This window comes from Anopheles arabiensis, chromosome 2, assembly GCF_016920715.1.
Source record: "Anopheles arabiensis isolate DONGOLA chromosome 2, AaraD3, whole genome shotgun sequence".
NCBI classification, from domain to species: Eukaryota; Metazoa; Arthropoda; class Insecta; order Diptera; family Culicidae; genus Anopheles; species Anopheles arabiensis.
Window position 1 is genome coordinate 100,356,747 of NC_053517.1, and position 11,171 is coordinate 100,367,917.

The window sequence follows — 11,171 nt, forward strand, 5'->3', positions numbered from 1 at the left end:
AAAGAAATGGTACAACGAAGCATTTTGAGAGCAAGTAACTTAAAGTCATACAGAACCTTCTTTGTAATTTATGAATCTATTCAACGCTTCTTCTTAAATCCAATCTTCTCCAGAAAATAACTCATGTTAACAATATACAGATTAACGTACTTTTGTTGAATAATGTTCACCTCAGCTATCTTCTTCAATAGAAACCATAACTCATCTGCTATGCCATACAACATCGTAGCGCAGATGGAACAATAAAGGTTGCGTGTTGTGAGCCAAAAATGATGAACTTTTTCTTCCCTCTGTTTTGATTTACTACAGGAGAAAACAGAAGAATGATTAACAGGTGGCGTAGTACTTCAACCACGTAGCAGATCAATAGCACAAGTGTTGTTGGGAAACAATAGTAGCAAAATGTGATACAGCGTGATCTCAAATAACACAAAAACATTTCGACTCATCCAATCTCGTTTCCTTCTCGATGCAAAGAATTCTAGCTGTTTGAATGATTCCAATTCATCATTTGTATGTTTTGAAAGTCCGATTGAATGTTGTTGAGCTGCGTTCGCTTCCATTTAATCGCGAATTGTGTTGTTTCCTGCTGATCAATGAACCATCTTTCGCTTGCTACCTTTTCTGCATGTTTAAGCAGTTCATCTCCATTCAATGCAAACATTCAAATACTCATCAGCAATGGGGATGATAACTGGGAGTTTCATAGCTATTTTGAATTATTAGCTTACCGATTGTTTCTTCGAATGCCGCGCGTCGAGACCAAGTCAAGCCTGCAAGGTGAATTATGTATTCAGCTCAGACAGTGGAACGAAAGCTACCGGAACGCAAATGGTTACATCGAATAATGATCACGTACAAAATAATCCTTTTTCTCAACTCTGTTATGATGATTCAAAAGCTTATTGTACCGGTAAAAGATGTTTGATGACTATAGCGTATCATCAAATCGACACCATTGCAGTTTATTAAAAGAATCTCTAGGATCCTGTGCGTGGTATTACTTCAATGATATTTAAAATATGTTGTTTAAATATACAGAAAGAATATGAATGACACAAACAGATATGAAACAATAGCTTTGATACAGAGAAAACGATTGGTTCTATTGTGCAGATGCAGATAGAATTCCCATTCGCATCCTTGGTAAGAATGATTTTACATGTACACTCACAGCTGGACGTATGTTCCTCGCCACATTCGATCAACCGATGCGTTCCACTGACAGAAATCTGTTTTCATTAACATAATTGCATTATAACAGGTAGCAAAGCAATAAGTACGTTCATTGCACTGTTTAAAGCAAGCGATTTCAACCCTACAACCGAAATCATAACAAATGATCTGAATTGTTTCCCTAAATTGTTCTGGAAATGCAATCCTGGAAATGTAATTGTTTATAATCTTTTATTTATCTTTTTGTTACCTAATTCCTGCTGTTGCGACGATCGTAACAGAGCAGAACTGTCACGGCAGCTGACAGCCAAACGATCAGGACTTGCGATTGCGCGAGATTCCTTAATCTCACCTATAGAGGGCACTGGTACGGGTACGGGTACAGGGAAGGCGAATGACCTCAAGATCAGGATAACGGGTTCCTCGCCATTGCGATTGCACCAGTAGCATCACGACAGCGAGCGAGAATAGTTAAAAAACTTTTTAAAGGTATACAAAAACCGCGAGACAATAAAGTTTCCACCCAAAGCGAAACGCAGCGTTTTAAGCATTTTTTGATTCCTACGAGGAAGTGATTACTATATCGCTACGCGACTAGTTTGGGAGCTAACACCTGCTACAACTACATTGCATCCTTCAAATAGGTCTCCATTGCAATTTTGAGGAACTTGCATTCTTCACATGATCCTTACTGCGGCTGCAGCTCTGAAATCGAGACATTTTCTGGTCAAATCAATAAAACAGTAGCATATCTGAGCAACGATCGATAAATCAAGCTAGCTGCCTTGAGGTAGGCCGTGTCCAGCTTTTCCGAGTACCCTTATGTGCTTGATAGATAAAACCACTCTCTTGTGAACGGGTTGTTTTTTTTTTTTAGAATTGCGTCCACTGGTTTTCAACATGAAATATGTTGCCTAACTGTTAAACTATCAACAAATAAACAGAGGAGTAATAATTCCCAAGAGTCTCGTTCGAAGTAGATATTTGCGTTGCTATTTTTGACCTGCCTGTTTCTTTGCTATGTTTGCAATAGTCAATAGTTTGCTAAGTGCAAAAATGCAATAAGGGACTTTAAATACTTCATTCAAAACATGTTACAATTGCGTTGAAATAGTCCTGAAAAAGTTGGAGTTTTGCGAACACCAAACACTAATTTCAAAGCAAAAGTATAACAGGATATGTTCATTTTGGTTATTTTTCGAGACTTTAACGAAACTGCAACCTTCACCTAATAACTACAAACACAACATGGTATTTTTCTAAACCTCCCCGACCTCTGAGCTCACTGTTCCTGCGAGAGAAAATGCGCTCATCGCCCTCATTAAGCGTATCGTCACCGCAACACAACACACGACAGCTCAGTTGACTGTGTCTCGGTTTGAGGCTAATTGCATTTTGGCTAATTTGTACCCGTTGAATCCCCGTTTGCTCTGTAATGGGATGGGATCCGAAGCCCTCCGAGGGATAACATAGGCTCTCCCATCCAACTCCTATTCTGACACGTCCTCGTCGTGCAGAGTGGTAACATGTGCCTCCATATATCCTAGCTTGGGTACACGGGCTAGATCCAACCCCTTGGGCGGATGGTGGCATATGGCGAACCAGGAGGGGGGTGGGTATCCCGGGAAACTGGTGCCTGAACGTCGGGGGGGCAACCCGACGAAAAATAAAACGGCCACGTGGGCGCAGGGCCAGTCACCCAGTCTCACGTAACAACTGACTACAGAAAGCATCAGAAGGATACGAAACGGACTTAACGATACCGACCCAACGCAATGCCCCCGGACAACGATAAAAATGGGCTCATGGAACGTACGCACTCTTAGCAAAGCCGGAGCCTTGAAACAACTTGATGACGCCCTAGCCACACTGAGCATGGACCTCGTAGCTCTACAAGAGATTCGGTGGCTAGGGAACGGTGTGCACAACAGGCGTGGTAAGCAATGCTACGACATTTACTACAGCTGCCACGACCGCCACCACGTGCTCGGAACGGGTTTCGCCGTAGGTCCCCGGCTGAAATCCGTAATCATAGATTTCAAGGCTATAAACGATAGGCTATGCACCCTGCGCATGCGAGGCAAATTTTTAATATAAGCCTCATAAACGTTCACGCCCCTACCGAAGATAAAGAGGAAGAGGAGAAGGACCTTTTTACGGCCGCCTCGCTAGAACTATAGATGCGTGCCCCAGGCATGACCTCAAAATCATCCTGGGGGACTTCAACGCAAAAGTCGGTAGGGAGCCAATGTACCGCCAATACACTGGCTGTCACAGTCTGCATGAGCACAGTAACGATAATGGTAGTAGATTGGTCCAGTTCGCCGCAGCGAACAATCTGGTTGTAGGAAGTACCAAATTTGCGCGGAGGGACATCCACAAAATGACGTGGGCGCACCCGGATGGCGAATCCTTCAACCAGATCGACCACGTGTTAATAAGCCGCCGACGACAGTCGAGCCTGTTAAACGTCAGAACTTATCGAGGAGCCAATATCGATTCCGATCACTACTTGGTTGGCTTAGTGATACGTTGTAGAATCGCCCGCCCCCGCGCCAATGGGGGCGGAGAAAACACGCAGCCTCGGCTCAACACGGACTCTCTAAGGGACATTACTGTCCAACAGGAATTCAAAGCCGCTTTAGACGAGTCTCTACTACCAGAAAACAGATATGAAACTACGAGCGAGAGGTGGAACGCTCTAAAAACAAAAATAATAAACTGTGCAAGAAATATACTCCCACCAAGTCGTGGCAACACCAAATCTGGCTGGTTCGACGATGAATGCAGACTAGTGACCGAACGTAAGAATACTGCATACCGAGCAATGCAGCAACGGCATAGAACGCGGGCATGCGCAGAGGAATATTCACGGCTCAGACGCGAAGAGAAACGAGTTCACCGCTCCAAGAAGCATGCTTTGGAAGAGCAAAACATGCGGGAACTCGAGCAAACCAGAGAGGCGTACGGACCGACACGAAAGTTTTACCAAGCGATAGCGGGTCACCGAAACAACGTTGTACCTAAGGTAACCTGCTGTCGCAACAAGGATGGAGATCTGGTCAGTAACCAGCCAGAGGTCCTCTCGCGGTGGGCTCAGTACTTTGATGAATTACTCAATGACCAGTTTAGCGAACAGCTAGAAGCGCCACTAGCAGATAATGTCATGCTACTGCCACCTAGCATAGAAGAAACACGAAAGGCTATCCGTCGGCTGAAAAATAACAAGGCACCCGGAACCGACGGAATTGCGGCCGAACTGGTCAAGAATGGAGGTGCACGACTAGAAAACGAGATTCATCAAATTGTTACTGAGGTGTGGGATAGCGAATCGATGCCTTGTGATTGGAATCTCGGCATCATCTACCCCATATACAAGAAGGGAGACAGGTTGGACTGCAACAACTACAGGGGTATTACGGTGTTGAATACTGCCTATAAAATATTCTCCCTGATCCTTCAGGATCGCCTTGTCCCGCACGTCGAAGAGATAGTAGGAAACTATCAAAGAGGATTCCGAAACGGAAAATCAACCACTGATCAGATCTTCACCATGCGGCAGATCTTGGAGAAGATGGCTGAATACAGAAACGACACATACCATCTCTTCATAGATTTCAAAGCCGCATACGATAGCATAGCCAGGGTAAAACTGTACGACGCTATGAGCTCATTTGGAATCCCGGCCAAACTGATAAGGCTAGTTAGAATGACTATGACCAACGTCACATGCCAGGTGAGGGTGGATGGAAAACTCTCAGGACCTTTTGCTACCACCAAGGGTCTGCGCCAGGGGGACGGGCTTGCCTGTCTCCTATTCAACTTGGCGCTAGAGAGGGCCATCCGCGACTCGAGGGTGGAGACTACGGGAACCATCTTCTATAAGTCAACCCAGATCCTGGCATACGCTGATGATATAGACATCATTGGTCTGCGGCTCTCCTATGTAGCAGAAGCCTACCAAGGGATTGAGCAGGCGGCAGAGAACCTCGGATTGCAGATAAACGAGGCAAAGACCAAACTGATGGTGGCAACTTCAGCGGACCTACCAATAAATAATCCAAATCTACGTAGGCGTGATGTACAGATAGGTGAACGCACTTTTGAAGTCGTCCCAGAATTCACCTATCTTGGGTCAAAGGTCAGCAACGACAACAGTATGGAAGTTGAGTTGCGCTCAAGGATGCTGGCTGCCAACCGGTCATTCTACAGCCTGAAAAAGCAGTTCACCTCAAAGAACCTGTCGCGACGGACGAAGCTGGGACTATATAGTACCTATATAGTACCAGTACTCACATACGCCTCTGAGACATGGACACTGTCCAAATCTGATGAAGCCCTCTTAGCCGCGTTCGAGAGGAAGATGCTCAGAAGGATACTTGGCCCCGTATGTGTGGAAGGACAATGGAGGAGCCGCTATAATGACGAGCTATACGAGATGTACGGCGACCTCACTGTCGTACAGCGTATTAAGCTCGCCAGGCTCCGGTGGGCTGGCCATGTTGTACGCATGGAAACGGACGACCCAGCCCGTAAAGTCTTTTTAGGCCGTCCACAAGGACAGAGGAGGCGTGGTAGGCCCAAATTGAGGTGGCAAGATGGCGTGGAGGCGTCCGCCATTAAGGCCGGGATAACGGACTGGCAGACGAAGGCGCGTGACCGTGAGCGGTTTCGGACACTCCTGAGGCAGGCCAAGACCGCAAAGCGGTTGTAGCGCCGGATAAGTAAGTAAGTAAGTACCCGTTGAATACTGTATGAGCATTTGAGGCCAAACAAACACACGACAATACAGACGAACGAAACGATGGCCAGCACAACCGACACCGAACAAACAAGTGATAGAAGTTGTTGGTTTACTATCACTGCAGAACATTTGTTGCATCTAGTCAAGCTAATCAACCGTATCGTGTGATAGCTTTAAGAATACATCTCCTTCGTTAAATTTGGCTAACCTTACTTTAATGAAATTGTTTTGGAATTGTGAAACGATATAAAATATACTCAAGACAATCGTTCAATTACACCATGTTCTCAACATTGGTATTTTCTTTCATTCAGAATATTTATGATATGCCATTTTGAATGTCAATATTCTAATTCAACATACCTCAAATGGTGCCAATTCTTCCACAACCACGAATCATTCTTTGTTACTGCCGCCGTGCGTTGTGATTTTGTTCTTGCTCCTTCCATCCCCATCCTTTTCCTTGACACACAGCGGCTCCGATACACAGCAAAGTTTGATGGAAATCGTCTAAAATTAATTCAATTTCGCTTAACTTTTCTCATTCCCTGTCAGAATCTGGATAACTGAAAAATGGCGACCAATGAAAGAAACAGCGAACGACGAATCAGCAATGCAGAGCAGAACGAGACCTAAGCGCAGTTGGGCAGTCAAGTTGGTGCGGCAGTTTTTCTTCCGCAATCTGTACGATCTGGATTCGGCACAATTAAGAATCTGATTGCTGGTGGCTTCTGTCCTCTGAAATTGGCGTGCAAAATTCAATTTCGTGAACTTTGCCTATGCAAAGGCTGTTCTTTGTTTGCAGTCCGGTCGCAGAGTCAAGCGGGCTGCTTTCGCTCGGTGTCGCTCAATCGTGGAGGAAACCAAGCAAATAATAATGACTGCCTCGATGTAAGATCAGTTCAAAGCATCAAAAATAGTAGACAATTTGTATGTTCATATATAAAGCTACATACATACACATAGTTCTAAGCACAAATTTGAAACAATGACCTCTTTCCATGTAGTTCTTGTGGAAAGAATCCTCATGGTGATGTGCATACTATCGATTACTTTAACTGCCACTTCCAACGATTGCTTGCCTGTGTTATATATCATCCTCTCGTGACCAATTATTCGCCATCAAGCGAGAGATCCGACCACAGCATTCAAATCCCTCTCCATCGTAGCAATTCATCATCGTCGTCATCGTCGTCGTGTGCCAGTGTCGTATCGCATCTGCGTTCGTGTGCGGTTCCGTTACGATATTTTGTCAGAAGTCAGACACTTGCTAAACCTTTGGAGCTGGTCGTTGATGGATGACGTGAGATGCGAAGAACAAACTCGTGAAACTGGTTCAACATTTCCCTTTAAAGTGTACCGAACATTTCATTCTTCTTTTCATAGTGTTACAAAACTAGATCGATTTATTAAATAGAAACTGCTAAAACGCATACAAAAATAATTGCTTCTTTGGGTTAATCATTCGCTTATTATAAATCATTTCTGACATATGAATCCAAGCACTTTCCCAACAATCCATGAATAATGTATACACAAGATAAAACCTGATCCAGGCTGACCATCAAAAAGCCAGGAGATAAACACCAGATACCACCTCACTCTTCAATATTGCTTGGCCCGACCGAAACCTATTACGGAATTTAAGGTCAATGTGGTCCGTTTGACATTGGATTGGTGCTTTCCGTGTCGGTGCGTCTTTGTTCGTGGGTTGTTGGAGAATTATTGCCGACTCATCGCAATCGACGACAGCATCTTCATTTGTTGTCGTATCACTTGCATGCCACGGCTGAGTGGGTTCTTTTCTGACTAGAGCAAATCAGCTGATGGGGGTAGTTTCCTTGAGAGAGAGAGCCAATGGTTGTATTCTCCGTAGATATGAAAAGTTCATTCAGTAGGTCTCTTTCTTTTCAATATGTTTCTCCCAGTACTACATGAGCTTAAGGAAGAGAGCTCAGAACGAAAGCTCAATTCATTCGAAAGCTTTCTTTCTTTTGGATGGCTGAGTCTTTAAGGTAAGATGGCTCAGGATAATCATGGATGAACTCTTCAAAGATGATTGTCTTTTTTTTTATTGAAATAGAACGAAGACAAACAACAGTCCAATGCTTGATAAACTAAAATGCTCAAAATATATTTCCCGAATGATTTCAAATATTTTTTCACATCATCGTCAACCGTGTTGAAAAGTATACACTTTAATTACACAAACTAATCCTTTTTCAGGATATCTTACCCACACTTCCAGCGGTAAATAATCCCCACAACTACACTTTGTTCAATCAACGAGTATTCTCTACTCATCCCTGTTTTCAGTATACACACTGAGCTGCTTATTCCACACGACAGACTACTTGCTCGTATGTCACGCCAAAGTTTATTTATTCTCTCCGACACGCTCATACCTCCAAATACATACACACACACACACACACACACGTGCATTACGTGCTAATGTATGGCACATTCCTTCGAAGCAATTGACGAAACTTTGTGTTACATCAATTATCACCGTAATTACGTTAAGTTTAATGGGATACATGAGCGAAATAGCAGCGAGATAACTCAACCGTGAAACCGGCGTAGTTGAAAATGAGGAGAATATCCACATCGAAGGTTGCTGTTGAAGCAAGCTTAGACGCTTAGACGCTTAACTCTAAAACCATGATTAGAAGGCCATGCCATGCTCATAGTTTTTGTCTATGATTGGCTTTAAAACAGGTGCTGCAACATAAAGCAAGTTTAACGTGTTATGATTGGGTTGCTGAAAGCGCAAAACAAAAGTTTGACCTTTATCAATATTACCCACATATCTTACCATACGAATAACCGAAAATAAAAATCCGATCATATATTCACAGGCTGAAAACGATCTTTTTTTGCTAACTATGATATCCATGGTATCATCTATGATATTCATTACGGCTACGAGAACTCCTAATGACCAGATAACTCGTATCGTAGTTATTTCACATTAATGTCATGACACATGTTGTTGTATTGAATGCTGAAAACGATTCTCTTACAGGCGTACGGTCGTAATGGCAAAATGTATCCTCTTTCCCTGAACTTTTAAGCCAGTCAACCGACCGACACTGTGTACCACGTTTTACATCCGGCTGATGATTGCCGGTCATCCCGCCCCAGTAGCCAACGTTTGGGCCTATGTTGCGTCAGTCCAACGTGTTCCAGCTGCTGTTGGTACATTCATTTCAATTTCCGGCTCACGGTAGTCATGCAAAGCATCGTTTACATCCATCCTGTAAAGGATCAGAAGGTCAGTTAATTGCTTCGCGTAAATTCGGCTGCAAACATTGCATCTGATTGCGTATTCGTAGAATTGTGTAAAGTGTGTTGGGGTTCTCATCAATCTGCTTGACTGGTTCGGTCAAACATAAGGAGGGAAATAAATTGTTGGGTATTTCCGTAGCCCGCAGCATATGGGCCCGTATTATAGATCGTTCTGGGAAAAAATAAATTCAACCTCAACCAGCATTCAATTTGACCACTTCAAGTCATATTCTCCAAGCAGAATGAGGAATTTAAATTGCTCAAACATTGAAAATATGACTTACAAAGACAACGTTGTTAAAATATCATTGTTCAAGAGCACATAAGACTCATGCTGTTAAAACGCTTCATGTTTCCGTGCTTTAGAAATTTACAGGAAACACGACACAAGCATATTTCCACCCAAAACAAGCCGACTGCAAGGCGCCATGCTGGGCAGTGGCAGCGTGATTGCAACATAACCTCCATCGAGTGAACACCAACATACCTACATACTCGACTCTGAAACATCCACACTATCACATCGTTTGCTCAGTTTGTGTAAATGCTGCATTACACCGGCTATTCCGTGGGAGTACGCGATGGTGTATAGCGAACGCGATGGGAGATTTTAAATGATACCACCTATCGCGTCGTGCGGGCTTGGGCAGGATATCATTCAGAGTGCCGGAAGGCTCAGCATGGCGATCTACGACAAAGCTGTGGGACGGAGTTGAATAGTTGGTTGCAGGTTAGGTGTTTGGAGACTGGAACTCCGCAAATTGCCTTCAATATACACAACAAGTTCCAAAACTGGCTTATCAATATTGGACGAAAATTGTTTGTTCTTTTGAAACTATATAGTAGTAGTATGAAAATGTTTAACAAGCAAGTGGGTCAACCCAAAGCAAGCTTGAACATTGAATTATTTGATAGTTTCTACTTCATGAACACACTAACCCCATGCTTGTGTGATCTGTAAAGAGATCTGTTGAAGTTCTTCATCAGCTCTTACTAAATAACCCAGTATTGTCTTGTGATACTTCCCTCCTAGGTGTTTTCTCAACAACGTTCATCAAAACCAACATCACCATGATAATTATCCCATAAATAAACACTTTTCCTTCAACGAGCAAGTAAGTGCTAAACAAACTATTTTCATTGAAAATTCTGAGACTTTCCCATACAGCTTCCTTCTCCACATCTTCAACTCGTTCCAATACATCCCGATGACTCCCACATCCTTTCCTCGGACAGGGGTTTCTTCTGGCGGTGAAAGCACTTTGGGTCGTTCAGCACCCCGAAAACCCAACGGAAGGAGACTACGGACCACGAACATGTGGCCCTACATTTTCCCTTATTTCATACCCCCTGCCCTGTTTGGTCTTTGTTTCGAATTTTTCCCACCCACTCGTCGTTGAAGGAGTCTCGGTTAGGTGGCCAGTGTTCATAGTTTCTGCTCCCTAACCGTCCAGTGCCACACATACACGCTGTACATAATGGATAAAGTTTTATCGTCTTTCACTCTACAGCAAGCTCTGCTCATCCAGCCGGAAGGAGCTTCTGCCGAATGTGGAACGCTTTTGGTTACATTCGCGAAGCAGTGTACTGGTCTCTCCCTTCCCTGGGCTGAGAAAAACGCCAATGAAGGAAGACATGGCCACATCGAAGGAGGAATGGCCGCCTAAATACATACGCACAGTACAGGAACGGAAGACCACGGACATCCAGCGGAAAGGAACGAACACTATCCAGCAACGTTCTCCCAACACTCTGCCAACACAGACACACAATGATCTTCGTGAGGCTGCAGTGATTGTGTTGCCGAGAATGAATATAAATATGATACCTTGGAGCTATAACTTTGTGCGATGCAGTAAAAGTCAACATCACTCATTTATCGCTGGCTATATTTTCAGCAGCGATGTTAACGATGTAACGATGCAAGTTTTATCAACATTCTCAAAGATAGGGCCTTCTC